Source organism: Lissotriton vulgaris, chromosome 1_1, assembly GCF_964263255.1.
Source record: "Lissotriton vulgaris chromosome 1_1, aLisVul1.2, whole genome shotgun sequence".
Classification (NCBI taxonomy): domain Eukaryota; kingdom Metazoa; phylum Chordata; class Amphibia; order Caudata; family Salamandridae; genus Lissotriton; species Lissotriton vulgaris.
The window spans coordinates 1,607,068,288-1,607,080,833 of NC_141685.1; the positions used below are offsets into that span (position 1 = coordinate 1,607,068,288).

Genomic DNA, 12,546 nt, shown 5'->3' on the forward strand with positions numbered 1-12,546 from the left:
ATTACTAATTAAAAATATGTACACAATTATATTAATTAATTAACTAATTAATATTAATTAATTACCAATTAATTATTAATTAAAATTATTTACAAACATATATTAATTAATTCATTATTATTAAATTACTCCCCACCCTTATCCCCTATTAACCCAACATCCCGCTCCTAAACATTAACTACAATTTATATTACTATTAATGAAAAAAAATTTTTACCCTTTTTTCTACATATTATCGATATTTTTTACTTTGACTATTTATCGATATTTTGTCTTGTCGATGTTTTTGAGTCGATATTTTTGTACTCGATATTTTTTTATTATTATTTTATTCGATATTTTGACCAACGATATTTTTGTTGTCGATATTTTATTATTGTCGATATTTTTAACTCGATATTTTGTCCATTCGATATTGTGGAGTCGATATTATGTCTAGTTACCCTCGTAAACATAATTATCTATTGGTGTATTTGCCCAAGTCTCAATTTTCATTTGATGTTAGTTTACTGTGTGTGTCGTTTCATAGATGGTACAGGAAAGAAGGCAGGCCTCTCTCCAAGCGAACCAATCCACCCAAGTAGCAGTCCGAAACCTGATATAAACAAAAATGCTTCTGCAGCAGCATGTTTGATTTTCCCACTAAGGTAATTGTATAAGAAACACTGTTTATTTACAGTACCATCAACTCTATGGCTCGGACATCGCAGACTATTGTGATATTTTACTTGCTGTTGTCCACTCCGGCATTCATACTTGCCAACCCCTGGGGCCCTATACCTCTCACCGAACATGCTTTCAAATCAAATACAAACACATACAAACACACACACACTCTTGCATTCCTGGCATACAGACAAACGCACTCTCGTACATATTTGGAGGCCGAGAAACACAAAACGCACTTGTTGCTTTATCTTACATGCAGGGTGTTGTGCCCCTGATCTGGAACCAGACCACCATTAGCACCTCAGGCCCCTGGCTAAATAGGGAAGGCAAAAGACAACACAGGTGCACTGCATGATGGTGCTTACATCCACGCAGGGGCGCCCAGAGGCTCTTTATTTTCCATGCTGCGTCCCTACGTCATAGTCGTGACTATCGGGACTGGCACGCATAGGGGTTTGTGCGAGCACCCCTCTGACTAGGGCTCACATGAGCCACCCCAACGGGGAACACAGAACACTCCTCCAAAAACATGGACCAAAGGAAAAAAATCAAAACAACAAAAACATGCCACATTGCGTTGCAAGAACAGTATGCACTAGAGATTACTGTTCAATTCATAACATCAGTTCAATACATTATCGAAAATATGCTACTTTCTACCCTAGGTTTTTAGGTCGAGCCTTCGCAGTGCGCATGCGCTACAAAGGAAAATGACCTCTTCCGAGCGCTTAGGCTTTTCAGCCAAGCACGTGCAGGCGTTCCATTGCCTTCAATGGCAACGCGTGCACATTAGAGATTTACTCGCGGGAGCGCGCGGCCCATCTGGTCGCAGTTATCCCTCTTGGGAGTGCACCATACCACACTTGCGCATTCGAGCCGCTCGCCTCTGTAACCCTTCTTAACCAGTCTACCCGGCATCCCCAGTCTACCCGGCACCCCCAGTCTACTTGGCATCCCCAGTCTAACCGGCATCCTCCACAAAGTAGATCTTTGAGCATCAGCGTCGAGGTGGGACGCCCCCGACCCTTTCCCATTACAACCATTGCTCAGTCCCTCTTCTTCTCGTTCCTTGCTGAGAGAGCCTGATCTTCAGTCTTGGAGAGGTGTCTGGGCTGACCCTAGCGATGCAGTTGTAAGACGCCTTAGAAAGTGTGACGCATCTTGATTTTGAATGATGGAAACTCAGGTGCAAATGAGTGTGTACAGAGCCTGGCAGCTGACATTTGCTGTGGTGCTGCTTTGCATGTTAAAATGTGCTTTCCGGCAAGTCCAATTTAATTTTTTTTTTCTTTTTAATTTGCTGAGCCAACAGATGTCCGTCAGTTGCGATTGCTAATTAAAAAAACAAAAACCTGCACCGGGTGCACCCACATCCCGTGATCACGCATCCATATGCCTACGAAACTATGCAACCCCGCCTTTGCACCTTTTGTCTTAAACTAGAGTGACCAGAATTGTAAAGCCAAAAACCGGGATATTTCACTGAGAATAGAAGAACGACTACAGTTTAACTTCACGCCAGCGCACATGACAGCGCTCCTCAGAAGCAAAATACAGAACAGGCAGTTAGAACATGTCTAAAATGCCATTTTTATACCCAGAAGCGTGCCTGGTAATTAAATTACTGTCTTGAAACAACGTCTAACTATTCCTACTTGTAAAACATAAAAATGCACCTCCCGCCGTTTTCAGCCGACCCTCTCTAAAAATATGAGCTAAATGTCCTGAAATCTCCCGGGACAGCTGGTGGAAAACAGGGGCCGTCCGGGCAAAATCAGGACACCTGGTCACCCTATCTTAAACACACAGACCGCATTTGCAATTTTACATATTGCCGAAGCTGCACTCCATTGACTAAAAGCAAAGGCAAAAAGAATAGTTCAAAAAGGTGCTTCTCATTGGCTTTGACACTGCAGTCGACTTTTATTCTTTTAAATATTTAGCAAATGTTTTTTGTTTGTGCATTTTTATAAATTGTAGATTGAGGAATGGGTGAATGCAAGAATCTATATATGGATTCAGGAGTGCAAACATGAATGGCCGTGTGCATTTGTAAAAATGTGTTGAGTAGCTAAACCCACTAGCGACTGAAGAGGAGTGGTTAGTTTTGCCTGGTGGCTTCATTTGGGATCTGTTCCTGTCGTGCTTACATTGCCATGTATGTGCCTGCTTGTTGAATTGAGGCTGCTACATTACCTATCTGCACATTCAGAGCACAGCAGTGACCCTTGATTCCCAAAGTCTTTCGGTAGGTGGAACCTGCTCTGGTGCTACCTTTTTTAAATGAAATTGTTTGCACGCCCACCCCACCAATTGCAGTGATGCCACGCCAGTAGTGACCCTTCTTCGCAGGGCTCAAGTCCTAAAAAAATAAGTGGGGGGGGGCTCTCCAATTTAGGTGGCATCACAGGAAGTGACATCACAACAGGAAGTGACATCACAACAGGAAGTGACATCATGACAGGAAGTGACATCAAGGCAGGACGTGACATCACTGCAGGACGTGACATCACGGCAGGCCGTGACATCACATGTGAGGCAGATTTATCATTTGCAAATATTGCAAGATTGAACAATTGAAGCTGCTCAGTACTTAAGCCAGTGACTTAAGGTCCCTGTGTGGGAAAATTAACAACCCAAATATGGATGAAGTTTGGGCATGTAAAACTTAAGAGTACATTTCATATCTTTTAAGAGCAACTCTGCCCATGGCTGTCCAGGGCCAAGGGGTGACCTATATGTGATAAAAGGGAATGTTTGGTCCTGGCAAGTAGGTGAAATTACCAGGTCAAAATGGCAGTTTAAAACTGCACACACAGGCTCTGCAGTGGCAGGCCTGAGACATAGTTAAAAGTCTAATTAGGTGGGTGGCACACTAGTAGCATTTGATTTATAGGCCCTGGGCACAGGTAGTGCACTTTAGTAGGGACCTATAAGTAAACCAAATATGCCAATCATGGATGCCAATTGTCATCACATTTGAGATACAGAGCACATGTACTATATCACTGGTCAGCAGTGGTAAAGTGCTCAAGAGTCCTAAAGTCAGCAAAAACAAGTCAAAAACAGGAGGTTATAAAGCAAAAAGGCAGGGTAAACCACACCAAACGATTCCAGGTCTAACACTTACAACAATAGGATAATCCTTATGTGCTACACATATCATAACACATTGACTGTATTGTGCCAAGCCCTACCAGACAGATTCAAGGGTGCCATAAACAAATGACACTATTTACCCTAAAATAGACCAAATGTGTACCCCATTGCCCGGAATAATCAGAAAGTCACTTCACCTAGGGCACCAGAAAACCATGCATCTCTCATGCATAATGCATGCACACAATGTCACATAGGTGCAAAGATACTGAGAATTAATTGTAACAAACAGGTGCATATAAGCTATTTTGTGGCGTTGACTGCAGCCAATTGAGTTAATTCCGAGTGGCCCAGTGGCTCCGCACCAGGGATCACTGGATGTGGGAACATCGGACCCAGCTTTAACAGGTGCAGCTGGGCACCTGGTAACACTTTGGGTTAAGGTGGGGCAGGAGCTAATGGTGCAAGTTCAAACTGCCCGTAACTCCCACCTCTAGACAATGCTTCACCAAGGGAGACTCCAGGTTTTCTTTGTCCAGGACACCTTACCCGACCAACAATCCCAGATCTGCACTCGCTTACCACTAATATTGACAACTTTCTCGAGTTATTCCACATCCTCAAGGTTATTTCTCTTTCCCAGGACAAAAACAGCTTGTGAAACTTTAGGTAAATTAGCCATCTAAAACGTTTATTATGAGTTGGTTAGATTTAGCTGCAGGGATACCGACCAGAAACCGATATTCTGAGAACCCGATATCTCTACACCTACATCCCACCACCTCATCTTCAGGATTCAGTTGGCTCACTTCTCAGGTAGCTTAAACTCTAGCACTAAGATGTATTGAAAAATTTGAAGAAGGCATGAAGTGATTCCATAAAGTTCTAGTGCAATAGGATATAATACACTTCTAGTAAGGCCGACAGAATATTCATCAAGTGTATGAAGGAGTACTAGTCCGCTAAACTCAGGCCCATAATCCTATAGAAAAACGTTCTAAAATATATGCAAAAATACTTAAAACAACTTGCTACATTAAAATAATTTTGAGCAGGGGCTCATATCAACGTAATCCTAGATTACGAATCTAACAGAGGGCAGAAAGGCACAAAAAACAAGGGAAAAACGAGTCTAACAGAGGGCAGGAAGGCACAAAAAAACAAGGGGAAAACGATTCTAACAGAGGGCAGAAAGGCACAAAAAGCGAGCCGAACAGAGGGCAGAAAGGGACAAAAACAAGGGAAAAACGAGTCTAACAGAGGGCAGAAAGGCACTAAAAAAAGGGAAAACGAGGGGAACAGAGGGCAGAAAGGCACAAAAACAAGGGAAAAACGAGTCTAACAGAGGGCAGGAAGGCACAAAAAAACAAGGGAAAACGAGTCTAACAGAGGGCAGAAAGACACAAAAAAACGAGTCGAACAGATGCAGAAAGGCACAAAAAACAAGGGAAAAACAATTCTAACAGAGGGCAGAAAGGCACAAAAACAAGGGAAAAACGAGTCTAACAAAGAAAAGAAAGGCACAAAAATAAGTGAAAACGAGTCGAACAGAGGGCACAAAGGCACAAAAAAAAAAGAGTGAAGCCATTAAACTTGCTTACACTTACCTTAAAGTGAATAACGGGCATGGCGCACGAGGGCGGGACTGCTGAGGTGCAGAAACACCCATCCAGTGACGTCTGCTATGACCACTGATTGGTCGCAGACGTCTCTGTTCCACTAGTAGGTCCGAGTCCACCCGGCAAGGTTAAGAAGGGGTGAGGCGGGTTGCATGAGCTGCGATAGGCGTGGGCATGGTGAGCCGTCCGAGGCTTCACCCGGAAATGTCTGCTTTGGTCGGTGCACGCTGCATCGCATGCTGAAGGAGCAGGCCAGTGCAGGGTGGACAGCGGTTTAACAAGTAAGCAGGGGAGATGGCGTCCCCCCTGGAAAAGAAGTGGGGGGACGCCATCTACCTGCGTGGTACCCCAACTCGAGCCCTGCTTCTTCCCATTAAAACGTCAGACATGCGTGGAAGCTGCCGACAAATGCTCTTCCTGCGGCTGAAGGGTCGGTGTGCTGGCTGCATTGGACTCCCATCTCTTCACGTGCAGCAGGGCAGGCATTGCATTGGTCATATTTCCCTGGAGAGGATGCCAGTGGTAAGCCTTGTGGAAAGCCCCACGCACATCCCTTTTATGTGCTGAAACTGTGTATGTGACTTGTTACCCATCGTCTTTCTCCTTGTCGGCCGATTTTAAGTTAACACTGTTTTGGTATCTTTTTTCTCCAGGCCGTGCTGGACGGGCCTCTCGCAGTCACATCAGGCCATGCAGTGCTGCTTGCCAGCATCCTCACGGGATGTGTTGGTGTTTTTTTGCACCCGCGTCAAGGTTTTCTTTGTAAGGCTGTGTTTAAATTACAGCAATACTGCGACACCTACAATGATGCGTTGGGGGGTGGAGGAGGAGTGTTGGAGGGGCCCTATTATCAAGAAAGGGCGATACATTATTGCCGCTTTTATCGGCAGGAAACTGCCGATAAAACGGCGATAATGGGCTTGATAATATGCCCTTGTGAATTCCCATAGCAGCCCAGGTTAACACCAAAACCTGGGTTTCTATGGGAATTCACAAGGGCCTATTATCAAGCCCATTATTGCTGCTTTATCTGCAGTTTCCTGCCGATAAAAGCGGCGATAATATATCGCCCTTTCATGATAATAGTGCCCAAGGTTCGTTGTTTGTCAGGGATGCTTACAAATTAAAGCTGGTGACCAGTGAATCGAATACAAAGAAATTCTCCAACCTGCATAAACACCAAAAATACAATGTTTGAAAAGGTGGAAATTAGGCATGCGCCTTAAAACATTTTCCAACTTGACTCGTGTATTTCTGAGCAGCTTAAGACTGCTCCTCCGGTCTGTATTGCTTAATGGCATCCTGCCTAGAATGCACTCAAAATGCTGAGATTGCTGAATTTAACTCCTATTTGCCTGCAAACTCGACTGAGTGAGTGCGAAGCAAGACTATGGTGCAGATGGCCACAGTTGGCTTGCATGCGTGCCTGTCTTTGTTGGGGGTGGGTAGTGGGTGTTTGTTGTGTTGTTGCATAATGCAGTTGGGTTTTAATCACTTTTAATTCTCCGTCACCTCATTCTACTCCTTTGCCCGGGTCCATGAAAAAAAATCTAACAAACATTATCATTGGCAACGCCAATAGATCAAACTTTCACTGATTTGAGACCTATTGCATTGGAAATGCTTTTCTTTTTTGATGAGACACTCCCTTTGGTTAAATTATCAAGTTCAACCATGCCAATCTCTTCGAGTTTTCAAATATCAAGGTTTAATCCACCGTTATTCTGCTCACCAAGCCACCCCAGTTCAGACATGGCCATATGCAAATCAGTCTTGGCCCTGTGCCTCATGGGAACAGTCCATTGTGCAACATTCCATTCAGCATCTTGTGTGTTTTACTGTTGCAGGCAGAACAGCTTTTATTGGAAGCGAGTTGCTAAATAAACAACATTGGTGCATTTTTAAAATGCAAGCAAACAAAAGTCACACTTTCAATAAAAACAAATGGAAACGTATGCTTGGCTGCAAGCTTCCTCTTCATAATTGCATTAAGAATGTAGTACCATAGGTGGGTAATAGATGTCTGTTTGCAATTCCATAGGGACACCTAGGAACAGCCGGTGGTACTGCACCCTTTCTGTGCTTAGTGAATTTTGTTTTTATTATTTATGCTACTGCTGGGATATATAGTAACAGAAAAAAAATCTAACAAACATTATCATTGACAACGCCAATAGATCAAACTTTCACTGATTTGAGACCTATTGCATTGGAAATGCTTTTATTTTTTGATGAGACACTCCCTTTGGTTAAATTATCAAGTTCAACCAAGCCAATCTCTTCGAGTTTTCAAATATCAAGTTAAACAAGCATTGGCATAGCCAATAGGTCTTGCAATTGGGACCTTATAAGTGTTTAGCAGCGACGGCCCGTGGAGGGAGTTACCGTGGGGCAGGAGGGCGGGGAGGGGGAGGGGCAGGGTGGAGGTTGCTAAAAACCGGCATATGGATAATTGCAGGTAAGTAAACAATTTAATTAATAAAACGAATTTCGTAGTGCGCCTTGCATCGCAAAATGCAATGCAGTGCGAGCTACGAAATTCGTTTTATTAATTAAATTGTTTACTTACCTGCAATTGGGCGGGGAGGGGGAGGGGCAGGGTGGAGGTTGCTAAAAACCGGCATATGGATAATTGCAGGTAAGTAAACAATTTAATTAATAAAACGAATTTCGTAGTGCGCCTTGCATCGCAAAATGCAATGCAGTGCGAGCTACGAAATTCGTTTTATTAATTAAATTGTTTACTTACCTGCAATTATCCATATGCCGGTTTTTAGCAACCTCCACCCTGACCCTCCCCCTCTCCGCCCTCCTGCCCCACCGTAACTCCCTCCACGGGCCGTCGCTGGTGTTTAGCCATGCAACAGTTGGTGTTGTTGCACCAAGGATATTGTGCTGCACAACTGAATACTTATAGGGTCCAAAAAGCGAGACCTATTGGCTATGCCAATGCTTGTTTTTCTTCCTGCGACTGATTTTCCTCCAACCCTTACAAGGTGGCTATGTGCTTTGACCACTTTATAAGACGCTGAAATGTTTTATGCTACTCCTCTCCGAGCCTCTCCCGTCATAAGGCTTATGTGAATGGCGCTAGTTGTAGGCAAGGGAAGTACCTCCAGTCACTAATGTACTAATAGAACTGAGGCACTCAAATCCTATCTCCTTTTGTGACGCTAACAGACTTGGTAGCACCTCCTGCGCTCACCCTGAGCACACAGCCCTTAGTAGACGTGGATTTCAGAACAGAAAACTATATAATGCAGCCGGAGTAGCGGAAGCATACATACAGAGCTAGCTCTTCTGCTGCGCCTTGCTTTTATTGACTCAGTGTTCGTGTTGCTCCACGATTAAGGCGCTTTACAGCTAACTAACTCATCTGAGTTACAATGCAATAACAAGTTACTAATTGGGGCAAGCATTGGCTATTAACAGAAGAAATAGTGACCGTTACCGAACTCATGTATAACAAGCGCTGCAAAATATGAAACTGTTTTCAGCTGTTTGAATGATGGACGAAAATGTAAGAATGTAGGTCAAAAAAGGGGAAGATGTCGGTTTACTCGGAGCTAAAAAAAAAAACATTCTTGTCACTATACAGTCTATGAACGGCCTCCGTCCGTCAGAAACGGAAATCGTCCTCCACTCAGTGTGGCGTGATAAAAGACCCGCGGTGGGGGGAAGGGTAGGTAGAGTCCTAGGTCCCCCTCGGCACTGTGCGCGGGAGGCGGGGGCCCCAAACCTGAGAGCTATTGACTGAGTCTGCCTGGAGTGTGAGGGAGAGGGTGGGGGGGGGGGGGGGGGGGGGGGGCGGGGGCTTCATGTTTTTTGCAGGGTGGCCCTCTCACATCATTACGCCAATGCTTCCACCAGTCAGAAGCGGAAATCTCTCTGTTACCTTTGCAGGTGGCGCTTCCTCGCGCCTCCAAGAAAGGAGATCCAGCAGCAGGGCCGTGCAGGGCTGCAGCTCAGACATCCAGGTGACGGTAGCTCAACCGTCCGTTACCGCAGTGTAGGCCACCCACCCTTCCGGCCTTAAAACAATCGACTATTTTTCCTCTCTCTGGTAGTCTGAAAGTGAAACTTACACGTGTGAGAGGTTGGACTTCGCGCCCATCTATACACCTGCAGCTTGCTGCCGCGCCTTGCACTATAGAGATAAATAACAAGGCTTAATTCACGGCATGGCACCAACAGTGCGCCCTTGCTTGTTTCACAGAACACAAGCAATTCAAGGACAAACAAGCCCACTTCTGACCTCCTGATAGACAGGATTCCAGGTTCCCCTAGTGAATTCAAAGAAACAACTAGAAAATGAAAGCGTTTTAAAAGGAGTTCATTTCGAATCAATGCGTGTGGTGAAGGTGAAGCTAACGAAAGGAAGTAGCCAACGTTTTGAACGTTAGTCGCGTATTTGGGATGTTTGCGCAGCCAAGTGGGTGAGATGGAGTTGAGCGTTTGGGATAATGTGGGTATATAGTGAATAGGTATTGCAAGCAGTGAGGCCAGTTTCCTCAAAGTAAACAATGTAATACATATTTTAAAATAAAATTGGTCCTATTTCAAAACAGAAAAAAATGAGGCATTTATCATTAGTGTTTTGATTTTGTTGGTGAATAAAGTTGTGTTTTAAATATTCTTTGGGGAGGTAGTGGACTCCGTCATACGATGGAAAGGATTAAGGTAAGTAATTAAATAAATAAAACAATTTACCTTACGCACACTGCATAGCCGAGTTGGCGATGCTACCATTTGTCTAGGGTATTTCCCAGTGCCTAATTTGTGCCAGAAGTTTCCGGTGCTCAGCATCAGCAATTATTTCACAGGACCAGGTCTATGTTATTTTTCTCCCCTTGACGATAGACCTAGTATTCATTAAGGATAGATGTGCCTGTCTTTTGTTGTCTACCTGGTGGGCCTTAGCAGGATGACCCTCCCTGGTCCAGGCTTGTTGAATGTACATCACGTTGGTGATGTCAGCGGAGCACGCATGCCTATCACAAACGAACATATGGTTTCTATTGGATGGTCATGGCTGAGGGTGGGCTCGTGGCAGAGCTGGATTGAGGGAGACAGGCTTTTCGGAATGTAGTGGAGGCTCAGATTAAAGGTGCATAGCATGCTTTTTAATCAACTCGCACAGAACAGTTGCAGATGTCTGTAGTTCTGCATTTGACGTGCTCAGGCCCAGTTTTTTCACACGCTGCTCCAGAATGTTGCTGGTACCCACTTAATGCTCGCCTCTCCCTTTGCTAACCCTTTGAACTTTCCATGTTTCGCTCCCCATATCCTCACCTGAAAGTAGAGGTCTTTTTGTTTTCACTGAACCTGTTTGGTCTGCCAGGTGCAGTGTGGAAGCATTTTGAAAGCCTGAGCTGAAAATAAAGTTTTACATCTTAAACAGATTGACAGGTGCTGACCAGATGATTTAGGGATCACTGTGAGCTTGTTTCCCAATTGCTTTTCCAGGTTTTGGACATGTTGTCATCTCTGCAGCCCTGGGCTAGTGGTCTCATCGGCCGCCACAGGAGAGAGTGTAATCACCATTTCTATTTATGAGCACCTCACAGTAAGTGGAGTCATTCCTTTTGAGGTCCCCTGCTGGTGCAACTGGAGCAGGAAGCATCATGAACAAGCACAACATGCAGAAGAGTCAGGGCAGTAGCTTCTAATGGTGCAGAAGGTGCATTGACACCAGGACCCAGGAGTATTAGGCCTCCCTGATCACAATTATATAGCTTTCTTTTACTTCTTATCCGGGATCTGGGGTGGGGGCTGGAGAGCGGTCCTGCTATGCTGATGCGTAGAGTACATAAACGGAGAACAACTAATGGTTGGCTCTAATCAGTATGGCTGAGCCGTAATCATAAATAACAAAAGAGGATTGCCAGTACTGATAACAGAAAAGTAATATATGTGACTTCAAACACAGTACTTGAAACAACATTCAAGACCGGAGGCTAGTCAATAGCTTTTATTATTCTTTATGATTTTATCAAAAACGATCATATTTTATCAAATACATAAAAAAACAGACATATAAAACGTATTCAGCAGGAGATCAAATTAGGGGATCATTCATCATGTCAAACATATCACAGACATACAGCAATCAGCCACTCAGGGGGGGGGAAGGGGATACAATGGCTAAGGAAGCTACAAGAAATACAAAAAATGCAATATTTACAATATAATACCAGACACGAAACAAGAAGAAAAGCCAAAGTCTGCGAAGCACTTAAACAGTATTATCACTTGATATTTAGTCAAACACAAAGTACATTCCTATATCCAGGTCAAATATCCAAGATACTTTGTAAATCATTAGAAAAAGGTAATGTACACAAAATAGTGATAAGCAACAGAAATCATATCATTAGAGCTTATCACTCTTGCAGACAGCGATATGGCTGGGGCCTACGCGTTTCGAATCCCGTTCATTTATGGGGATTCTCTTCAGGGCCTTTGGTGTTCTCACAAAGCAGAGATGCAAGGGGCATGGAGGCCTCAACTGCCTAACGGGATGGGACGTAACAGAATCTTCTCTATTGGAAAAGGCTTTTCTCAGAGGAGGGCCCGGGTGACAGAAATTAGTAGTGGAGGACCTAGTGAAGTTCGTCCGAAAGATTCAATGTATGCAGTCGCCAAAGATAAACACTCACATGGGCCGTCGAGAACAATAATTCGAGTTCGGTAAGGAAAAGAATTTACGAAGAGTTTCAGTGGGCGCCTTATTAATGTTTGCCGGAGTCTTTTGGTGGGCGTGGTATCAATCGCGGTGGCTGGTGACACGCAGAGATCCGCGCAGGGCGGGTCGCAAGAGTATTTCAATTCAAAACGCCAGCTTCTTTACAACGCACGGCCAGCGGGAATTAATTTTTAATGGTTGAGAATGAATAGTCGGACTCGGCGGCGTCTGTGGCAGCACTGAAAACTGGCTCATGCGCAGTAGCCATTGTTCTCGACGGCCCATGTGAGTGTTTATCTTTGGCGACTGCATACATTGCATCTTTCGGACGAACTTCACTAGGTCCTCCACTACTAATTTCTGTCACCTGGCCCCTCCTCTGAGAAAAGCCTTTTCCAATAGAGAAGATTCTGTTACATCCCATCCCGTTAGGCAGTTGAGGCCTCCATGCCCCTTGCATCTCTGCTTTGTGAG

General features: G+C 44.4%; 1 protein-coding gene across 9 annotated transcripts in view; it reads right to left on the reverse strand.

The window, feature by feature from the left end:
• Window positions 1-9,478, reverse strand: part of LOC147750875 (natterin-3-like) — a 131,009-nt gene extending 121,531 nt beyond the window's left edge. For 3 of the 9 annotated variants that reach the window (XM_086918356.1, XM_086918324.1, XM_086918348.1), the window contains exon 1: window positions 9,283-9,463. The gene's annotated coding sequence lies outside the window, so the exon portion shown is untranslated. Of the gene's footprint in view, window positions 1-9,282 lie in introns of all 9 variants that reach the window. The other 6 variants (XM_086918290.1, XM_086918315.1, XM_086918298.1 and 3 more) reach the window with 5 other exon arrangements.
• Window positions 9,479-12,546: the final 3,068 nt, after the last annotated feature.